The following is an 11,473-nucleotide window of genomic DNA, read 5'->3' as shown; positions in this document are numbered from 1 at the left end:
ATACCTGACCTTTAATTGATAAAACATATCTTACGTGATTGACATTCGAATTCTGACTTCCACCTTTCATGTCATTGGCTTACAACTACAGTGACGTCAAGAAAGAAGTCATTTCTAGCTGCTATAAAAGCTTATAAACTCCAATAGGTTATACATTCAACCAAAGAACTACTTTCGTATCTTTTTTAGCAAACTTCGAACCAACAAAAATGTTCCAGGCAAGTACACGATCCTATATATTCCATCTGTCGGTTAACTTAAGCATTGGCGAACACCTTCTCTCTAAAGGGAGTTTTTCTTGGGCTAGTCAAATCGCCAATCTAACATCAGAACATCTTTTACATTTCTCTGAATTCTTAGACTTCATATCTTATGTTGCTTAGTTAAACGTTTTTATATGTACCAAGATATTATTGTTAATATGTTTTAGCGCAAAGCCACAGAATGACAACCTGCTCTCTCTTCACAGTGAGGAATCGTACACCGAATTATAGAATTATAAGTCCGTCACCTTATTGCCGATCCACAAGAAAGTTTCTATTAATCAGTATGTTATTAGTAAACAGTTTAAACAAAATAATATATCCATTTACAACCCTGATGATGACTTAAAAAACAGCGTTATATTATTGAGTTACAGGATCCATTCTAAACATTTGCAACACCATATTGAATTAGAGGATCCATTTTAAACGATAGCAACATTATGCTGAGTCACAGAATCAATTTTAAACATTAGCAACACTATCCTAAGTTACAGGATCCATTTCAAAACAATAAAAACATTATATTGAATTAAGGTATCCATTTGAAACAATAGCAACACTGCGTTCAGGTTTTGTTTGTGACAGTTAACTATGAATATAAAAAGAAAATATGATTTCAGAAGAATGTCTCGCCCCACCTAGCATACTTAGCGGTTTTAACATAACTGCTTATGTCAGTATAGAATTGAAACATAGTTATAGATGGGGCTCCACATCCTCTAGACCAAGTTAATAAATTTTTACGTAGTTATTCATCTTCAAAATTATTAAGTTTCAAAAGTTGTTCGAATTACTAATAGTTGTTTTCTTAACTGGTCCTGATTTCTAACATTACATTTTGATCATTATTTCCTGGCTGTTTTTCATGCCTGAAGCCGGATACATTGGTGGAGGAGGAGGTGGTGTGGGTGGATTCATTGGTGCTTGAGGGGGAGGTGTAGAAGGAAACTATATAAACCTGGTTCCTGTCCAGACTGTAAATTATACATCATTTTAGTTGATATTATTTGTGTGCAATTAACCTAATGAAGTCAATGAGGAAATGTGAATGTTTGAAATCACACTTAAACAGAGATAAAGTTTAGTATTTTACTGACAACGATAAACAACATTGATAAGTTTTAACGTTTCGATGATGTACACGTTTAAGAAAACAAAATGTCAAATATAAACCAAACACAAATACATGAGCTGAAGTATGAACGTAATTTACTGGTATAAAATAATATACTTATCGAACGACTATCGCACTGTAATGTATGATTTATCTTTTTCATTTCTACAAATACAGGGAACTACTGGTGGCGATGATCAACAACCAGTGTATCCTTCCATTCCGTCACCTTATTCTTTCGGTTACGTCACTCCTGCTATTGGCGGGTTTAGCGCGCACCAGAAACCTGCAGACTGAATACGGTCAGGTAAGAGGATCCTACAAACTTTCTGATGCAGATGGACGCCAGAGGAAGGTTCAGTACGTTGCAGGTCCTCAAGGATACCAAGCTCACGTCTACACCAACGAACCTGGTACCAAAAGCGAGAACCCTGCTGACATCGATTTCCAGTCCTCTGCTCCTGTTCCTCCTCCTTACTACCCACCCAGGCAACATTCTGGCTCTGGGGCTGCTGTTGGATATGGTCATCAAAAACACATTGCTGTTCCAGCTAGTGGACCCTGGCAGTAACATACATAATTGTTTAAGATATTTTGAAAAGCTTGATAGACGAAACTTGTATATGTTATTGTTTAATGTTTCAATACCTAGTTTTTTTCTTCTACATTATACGTCTATAAGTATTTAGTTTGTACAGTTAGAATCTTTTGGTGGTTGAATCCAAATGTCAATAAAGATTGTCCTATATATTATTGAAACTTTTCTAGTGTCCTGACTATTGTATAGTAGGGCGGTTAAACAACAAACAAATTTGTTTCCAAATAAATTTGTCTCATATAAATTAAACTGAGAGTCATGATGATTTTCAACAATATTAACACTATATTGTAAATATTGTTTTTTTTAGTCTTAGTGAAATATCTTTATTCGAAAACATTTGATTTTACTGTTGTATGCTTCACAACTTCTTCGTGATCAAAATAAATTGTAGAACTATTTGTTTGTTTGCTTATTAAGCAAGAGGCTACGGAACCCAGTTTTTAGCTCTAAAAATGACCAAGTCGTTAGGGTGTTCGAATGGTGTTCCAATAACCACTACACCAAAAATGCCCAGTCCTTTCAGCTGTGAGGGCGTTATTATGTGATGTCAATTCTACTATTCGTTGCAAAAAGAGCAAGCCATGAGTTGGCGTTGAATGGTAATGACTAGCTGCCTTCCCTTTTGTATTACACTGCTAAATTAGGCACGGCTATCGCAGATAGCCCTCGTATAGTTTTGCGCTGCATTCGAAACAAACAGAGAACCAAGTTACAAATAGCTATCCTTCGGTGCTCTTGTCACCGTTGATATCGAAACCCAAATTTTAACGTTATAAACCCTTTACCCCTACTGATCGATCGGAAGTCAAACATAATCTTTGGAAAGAGTCATTAATCATTCAACTAAACATAAAAACAAGCCAAGGGAAAATCTCTGTATATAAATAGAAAGACAAGTGAGAGATAACTGGAGATGATACATCAATACTTTTAATAATGTATCGTACATTAATTTTTGTCTAAATTTTTTCTAATCTCCTGCTTTACGACTTTCTTGGTAACGGAGTTACTGATAACATAAAAGCTATAATAAAACATTTCGACTTTTTATTCTAATTTCGCTTAGATTTACCTAGGACCATTTATGTTAGCCATCTTTAATTCTGAACATAAAGACCGGCAGGAGTAGCAGCTCAGGAAACACATTTACTAACAGCAAATAGGCTACTCATATAGGGATTTGACAAACATTGTCAAATGTTTTACTCTTGTAACACACTCACGGCCCTAAAATGTGAAGCAGGAATTTACAACAAAACAACACGAACCGTAGAGCATCGGGTTCAAGATTTGAAACGCTAAACATAAACCCACGTGGACCCTATTAAAATTATCGAAACAACTAACATTAATATTTGTTTTACTCACAGAAATTCTTGCTGTAGTTTTAGTATTTTATATGAACATGGTGGAGAGTTAGCAAGCTTTAACCATTGTTCTATGTTATAATATATGTTGTTTTGTGCTCTTTTTGTTTTGTTGCTAATTGTTTGAATGTTTATTTGTAATATAATTGTCAGATTTCGTAGACGGAATAAAATATGTGGGTTTCTCTGTTGCCATTGTCTTTAGGACGTACCAGCAGATTGTAGAAAGTTATGTATTGTTTATACACTGCCATAATGTTTACCAATTAGCATCTTATTTCTCTTGGTTATCTCTCCCCACTCTACCTCAATTCTGTAGACGTACGCACACAAAGTTGTTATCGCTGTCTGGAAACACGGTAATTGTTTGTTGTTCACAATAAAATTAGAGAATGGGCTATATGTGCTCTGTCCACCACGGGTATCAAAACCTCTTTTCTAGCATTGTAAATCCACAGACCTTTCGCTGTGACACTGGAGAGGTGACACACAGTCATCAAGTTAATTAACCAAAAATGGGCCCGGCATGGCCAGGTGGTTAAGGCACTCTTCTCGTAATCCGATGGTCGCGGGTTCGAATCCCAGTCACACCAAACATGCTCGCCCTTTCAGCCGTGGGGCGTTATAATGTGGCGGTCAGTCCCTCTATGTGTTGGTAAGAAAGTAGTCCAAGAGTTGGCGGTGGGTGGTGATGACTAGCTGCATTCCCTCTAGTCTTACAATGGTAAATTAGGGACGGGTAGCGCAGATATCTCTCGTGTAGCTTTGCGCGAAATTCAAAACAAACAAACAAAGCAAAAATGTTCATATGTAGGTTATCCCATCTGGTTGCTTACAGAATAAACACAGACTAAATTTGATGAGTTGGGCATAATAATACTATTACGTTATGTCTACATCTTTCTTTCCCTACAGTTTATAAAGTTAGGAACACCTGAGGTCTTTGCTTCTAAAATAAAATGGATCTGTTACAAGACACAGATGTTACTATGGGTATGAAAAACACGTTTGTAGTGATTCACGACGTTCAACAACTTGTCTAATAACATTTATTATTTTAGTATAAAACACCAAAGAAAATTATTATCCAGTAATATCGTCATTTCTTGTTAAGTTAGGATTAAATGTTTGTCATTCAGTGTAATATTCTGAACGAGGATATCTGATGTAGTAGAATTAATGGTTTATTCTTTATGGTGAAATAGACAAATAATCATTCGGAGTGAAAAAATCGAAAAAGTAACAAAAGTTATTATGTAGGCTTACGTCACTTAACCTCGTTATAAAAATTGCAGAAAAAAAATCAAGAAAACTCTATAGATTAAATTGTTCAGACTAACAGTTGATCTGTTGCGTGACAGAAGAGCACGGGATTTATTTCTTAGTTGATTAGCGCGAAACTATATAATCAGCTATTTGTACACGATTTGTTAGAAATCGAAACCTATATTTCAGCGTTAAGAGCCGTCACGTTTTCTTTTGAGTGTCTTGTAACTGTTTGTCGTTAAACGTAAACCTAAACAATGAGATATCTGTGTTGTGTCCACTACGGTTATCAAATCCCGGATTTATGCGCTGTAAGGCTTCAAACTTACCGTTTAGCCTGTAGGGAGCGTTCTTCTGAGACACTGGCATGCAGTGGTACCCCACCCCCTTAGAAAGTCATTGTTAATCTAATTTTTCTGAAATAAACGCGTTCATGTTTCACATATTTCAATAATAACAAATAAGATAATTAATTTTATTCTATGACTTTGAAGGTATTCTTCACAAAGTCAGTTTCTTTTTAAGTAGGTGAACAGAGCTTTCACCGAAACGTCGGTATATTGTTCATTTATTCTTTCCGTTTATACCGTTTACACTTTTACAATAAATTAACCCAACTCATATAGCGCCATATAGAAAGATGGCGAATAATTTTCATATCACAAAGTTGGGATATTAAAATATATATTACTTGCACAGTAGAAGGCGCTGCGTTAGCACAAAGATTGATTTCTTGATTGTTCGTTTCAACAAAAAGTTTCACAATAAGTTATCTGTGCTGAATCTGACGCGGTGGTGAAAGCATGAGTTTTAGCCTAATAAGCCCTGAGAATGCTTGCATAAATATTCAAATGTACCAACAGTACAATGATTACTCAATGAAAAACAAAAAGTACTATTCGCTAATAACGGAATACGGAATTATAATGGCGAGAAGTTGAGGCTATTTAGGGTTAAGGTTGTGGTGCTGTTATGAACTTACTATGGTAGATATACAGTACAACACGTGTGTTAACCTTCAACTTTCCATGGAGAATGTGACATTGTATCTTTTGTATATGATATACTTCTTCTAAACAGTATCACAAAGTTTAATCCATTTTGACTCCAGCCTAACTCAAATTGTAACGATCCAATCTTGCCAAAGAACTTAACGACTCTGTCCTACCACAGTTTGTAATATTTTCAGTCTTATCAAAGAATGCAATGATTTAGTTATACCACAATTTGTAATATTTTCAGTCTTGTAAAAGAACGTAACGAATGAGTCTTAACACATGCGGTAACAACCTAGTATTGTCAAAGAACAGCCCAGTCCTGTCTCGATTTATTAAATACTTTTATTTATTCGTTGCTAATTAATCTACGTTTTAACAAAACACTCATATTTTCCAGAATGATTTGCAGTTTATTTTGCACAAACATAAAACGATAGAATTTAGATGGACAAATGTTTATTTCAAGTCACTGCCAAAACAGACGATTTTTAGAAAAACTAACATCTTACTATTTCAGACGTCACGTTTTCTCGATCAGCGTCGTTTACAGACGATTTTTCTAAGGTTCCAAATAAGTACTATACTTATAAAGAGTAACAGTTCTAAAAATATCTCTTCCGCCATTCAATCTTTTTAAGTTTACTATGTGTTATGAGTTTTGTTCACTCTAACAATAGAAGTGATCAAAATCTGCCAAAAATATATGAATATCAGAAGTGGTAGCGAACAATCGTAAGACATTTTAAGATTTTCCGTCCCACCATTTCAGAAACAGATGAAACATGTCTAATAAAATAAATAACTCCTACTAATAGACAATAACCATAAAATGTGCAAACAGAAAAAAAGTACTGAAATACCACTCTCGTCGTTTGTCATGTTATTTATATGTTGTCAATATTGTATTATTAAAATTGGATCATAATGTTCTCCTAGTGAAGGTTAATGGATTAAAAAAATAAGATATTAAACTTACTTATTATGCATATATAACATAATAAATATCACTAAATCATAACCTTGTATAATAAAACATATATTCTAGAAATCTTACCCAATGACAGGGCCATATAAAGCTTACCGCGTCATAAAAGTCTAAGAACCTCGTTGCATTATTAAACTGTCAAAAAAGGTTCTATACCTGTAAAATAAAGTTTTAAAAACTTATCATATAATGAAGTTACAGAAAAAATATTATATGATAAAGTTGGAGAAATTTATTTCCTATTACAATTAAAAACTAACTGTTTGATTAGACAGTGAAAATGTTACATTATCAGTCATAAGAACATTTTATTTCTCATAGAATTATAGAAATTTTATGTTTAAATGGAATTATAGCAAATATAATCTGTATAAACATAATAGCATTTTCTGTTGTATGTTATCTATATAAATATAATACTACTTTCTATTCTAATTCCACATAACTTCTGTCCATGTGTCAGGTACGCCAGCTGGTGAGTAATAAGATAATAAAAGATCTAATCTTCATTCATCTTCATTTCAAAAATTAAAAAACAACTTCTTAAAAAAATAGAATGAATAAAATGAGATATCCACTACAGAGATCGAACACCTGCATCAACGTTTGTAGCTCTGAAGTTTACCACTGAAGCATTGAAGAAACAATAAGGATTAATTCAGGTCAAAGTTTAAACTCCACCCTTGTAGAAGTTAACACGACACAATACGATCTGATTAATTACTGTTATATCACTTTCTTGATTCGATATACGAGTTGTTAATAGCACAAGGTCATGAATTATGAATACTGGAGCATGAAAGGTAAGACATTGGATTATGTTTTTTAGCATGATTACACACCTTAAAAATTAATGTTAAAAAAAATTCATAATTACTGAATATCCCTGATTATAAAGCTTATATATACATATGAAAATTATATGTCCCATGGACATAACGTAATAGAATAAAGGTTTTTAGCTAATAATGTGAAATGACATCAAAGGGGTCAACGGATCAATATTAAAGATGTGAACAATGAACATTGATAGAGTATCATGTGACATTGATATTTTTAATGAGATTTTTCAAAAAAGTTCATATGTTTTTATCAAAGCTAATAGGTCTATGATAAACAAATCCTAAGAGACGTGATATTATATGGATTTCATAACGTTATATAGCTACTTATTGTGTGAGATTCCTAATCACTAGAACCTGTCTTTCATAACACACTATCACAGAGGCCACTGTCTTTTTAACAAAACACTCTTTTCAAATTGAAGAAACAGAAATGTTTCTCACCAAGGCTGTTTGAGAAAACGAAAACTTAGACCATTTTAATACTTATGGTGTGAGAAATGCTCATTGGCTAATCACAGGGACGTCACCGATACCCAAAGTCATTGATCTTATAAATCCGCATAAAGTCAAACAAACCATAACCAATAGTTCTTCTGTTAAGGTTTGCTCCATTTTCAAAGTTATCCAAATCAGGGAGCATGATTGAAATAACTACACGTTACAACTTTCCTTCTAAGTAATGTTAACATGTATAGTATAAATAATATTTTTTGTTATATAGTTGTGTTAAATTAGTGGTGTATTATATAGGATATAAGGACGTTGTTCATGTTAAATATTTTTATTATTCTGTCTTTAATTCTTGGTCAAGTCTATGTTATAACCATACACAGAAATTCCTAAACCCGTTAACTCACATTTATTGTTAGATAGGATTGAAATACGCAGAGAAATGTTTTCAAAAGAAATGTTTCATTGTCTGAGCTAACTTTGTGTTGACTGATGTGCAATCATCAACAAACAATTCACTGACACAAACACGGATTTATTCATCCAAAAACAAAACTTATCATATTAAAAAAAAACTGTAAGAAATATCAGAATCTGATAAACAAGCCGCAGGATTATGTTAAGTTTTCATAATCCGGAGATAAAGTCGAAATTTTAAAGATAATTTTTATTAGAAATATTTGGAAACATTTATCAGGTTTCGTTGAATATTTAAAACACTGATAACACTATGTAACACAAATTTTATTCTCGGACAGTATGTGTTATTTCGTAATTGATTATGTTGTAAAAGTACAGAAAATGCCATTATTCCCTTTAGACTTTGTTTTTGTGACCTGGATAATGAAATTTAGACATTAACCTATTTTCTATGTAAAAACGGGCAAATTTGCACATTTTCATTTACATAAGGTCTGAATAAAACAACATATGAATCAAAATTAACATGTGTTTATACTAAAGTTATACAAAAATGTTCAGAAGTGAATCGTTTTTTTTCGAGATTTGAGACTGTAATGTAAATCACTTTCACGTATCAACCCTCAAATATAGTCTCTCATCATGTTTTCGTTATACACTCCTTAGTAGCGGCTTTCATAGTCTAAAATATGTATAATATAAAATCTTACAATTCAAGCAAGAAAAATTGTCCGTCTTATCTTCTAGAGTTTTATCGCAGTGCTCGCATGTAAAATGAGTTGCCCAGGGTTTGTCTTGATCCCTGACAGGCAAGGCGAAATATGCTACAAAGCATTTTAGCAGTTGCTGTCACAGAGTACTTTTTCGCTCTTGTCTTGATAAATTGACCACATACATAGCAGAATGTGTCTGGAGAATGCTTGCAGCTTCTTGATGCTATTTCTGATAAAATCAGATAGGTCTATGTGTTCACTTTGGCAGCTGGGACTAAACTGAAGTGATGAGCAGTGAGCCCCTGTATATATATTACTGTGGAAAGTTCTAGAAAATTCTAAAAGGTTCTTAAAAATTCTCGTAAGTTCTACAACATTCTAGAAAGTTCTTGAAAATTCTTATAAGTTCGGGAAAATTCTCTATCAGCTACTCAGTGCTGAATCTACGTAAAATGTTCTGGAAAATGGGTAAATTTAAAAATTTCATCACCCAGGTCACAAAAACAAAGTTTGAAAATAAAAATAGGTCTTTCCATTTACTTTAGGCGTAAGGAATTGGGAAATGACACTTTTTGCCCTGGAACAAAAACAAGTAAAAAATTTGTTTCATATATTGTTAGTGTTACATATACGAAATCATATGGAAAATTTTTCATATTTTATTAATTCTTAGAAAAATTCCACCACACCCAAGTTACATTTTATTATACATTATTTTTAATCAAACAGGTCTCATGGATTACCTCCTCCTACAGTGTCTAAGCTGCTTACAGTGCTAATATACAGGCTTCAACACCCGTGGTTAAAACTGCACTGATTTATTTTCTTGTTAGGAATTAAGCACAAAGTTACATAGAGAACTCCCTTTGCTCTGTCCAACTCGGGTATCGAAACCTGGTTCTAGATGAAGGAGCCCACAAACATGCCACTCTGACACTGGGAGGAAACAAACAGCAAGCACTGATAACTAATCCTGAGGGCACACAACAAGCTCTGATTAGTCATTGCGTAGCATAAGCTTCTGCAGAAATTATACCGGGTGATGAGGGCATAAAGTAGTGGAAAATGAAAATGAATAATCATATTCCTACCCTAATGAATAATTAATAATTACGTTTATTATTTTCTGGGAAAAGGTAATTCTCCCTCTTGTCCCATCCCGTGACACTCATATTGTGTAGCTTATGCTTAAAGAATGAAAAAGAAAAATCGTATTGAGATAATTAAAATGACAGATTTTATTATAACACAAAGTTAGGAATGAGGCCGAGATTAGCGTGGCGGGCTTCGGATCGAAAAGACCGAGTTGTGACTCATCATAAAAGTTCAAGCTACGATATCACTAAACAAGCTTCGCACTTTCGATTTCGTAGCACTATTCAGTTCAAAGATTCAAAAAAGAAAAAAAGCCATTTATGGATACTGATGAGTAATTTATACTTAGGGATGTCTAAACCTTATATTTTGACCTGTCCGAAAAGGAATTCAGGCTGAAAATATCGTTCCAAATTTCAGTTACTAACAAACCTACTTCCCCAAAGTGCGGACTGTGTTTTTGTACCAACGGTGCACAAACTGTGGATCTAAAAACAACCTAGCTTCCGTATAAGTGGATTTATATAACTCTTGTGTCATTCTTTATATCTAAAATAGTGTGAAAAAAAGAAATAAGGTAAAAAAAATTATTATTGATTATTATAAAAAATTATGTCTCCAATAAACGATATTTTATCTTTCTGTTCTTCAAATGTAAAATCCTGCGCACCTTTGGGTTTTACCGATGAAAATAGGTTATTATTAGAGGAGAAAAGTGTACTGAACTAAGCCTAAAATAAATGTGGATTAAAACATAAAAGAACCAAATACTTTGTTTACGAATGACAAAAAGTTCAAGCTTACAAATATTCAAACAAAATATCCATAAAAATAGTGTTTAGAAAGGACAAGTTATAATATTGTTATTATTTGTTTCAGTCAACAGTGTGATATTAGTATTTGCTCCAGTCAAAAGTGTATTGTTGATATTTATTTCAATGAACAGTAACTTTAACAAATATAAAGAGTAATGTTATTCTTAGTTTTTGTTTAAAACTAAGTCCAAGGCTACACAATAAGCCTTTTATGTTCTGCACACTATGGGTATTAAAATCCTGTTTCTAGCGTTGTAAGTCCGCAGACTTACCACTGTGCCACTAATGAGTTACTCTAAGCTTAAAAAATACCAGGCTTATAAAATAACGTTTCTGTCTTCTGGTTTATTCTCAAATTCATGGAAAAAATTATAAATAAACTTTACTGACGAATTAAATTAGGCTGAAATAAATAATTATTTATGTCACGTATAGTGAAAGATGTTACTAAAAAAATGACAAAAGTTTAATGACTTATTTTTACAGTTCAAGAACACGTTTATAAGTCACAACAGGTGTTTCTTTCCGTAAATCTCAC

The 11,473-nt window shown here is 33.2% G+C and overlaps 1 pseudogene; it reads left to right on the top strand.

Annotated features, from left to right (window-relative positions):
* Positions 1 to 1,216: 1,216 nt before the first annotated feature.
* LOC143258215 (cuticle protein 14-like) lies at positions 1,217 to 1,983 on the top strand (annotated as a pseudogene).
* The last annotated feature ends 9,490 nt before the right edge of the window (positions 1,984 to 11,473 follow it).

The sequence above is a fragment of the Tachypleus tridentatus genome, chromosome 7 (assembly GCF_004210375.1).
Source record: "Tachypleus tridentatus isolate NWPU-2018 chromosome 7, ASM421037v1, whole genome shotgun sequence".
Classification (NCBI taxonomy): domain Eukaryota; kingdom Metazoa; phylum Arthropoda; class Merostomata; order Xiphosura; family Limulidae; genus Tachypleus; species Tachypleus tridentatus.
Note: the sequence above shows the minus strand (reverse complement) of the source record. Positions and strands in the feature narration are given on the sequence as shown.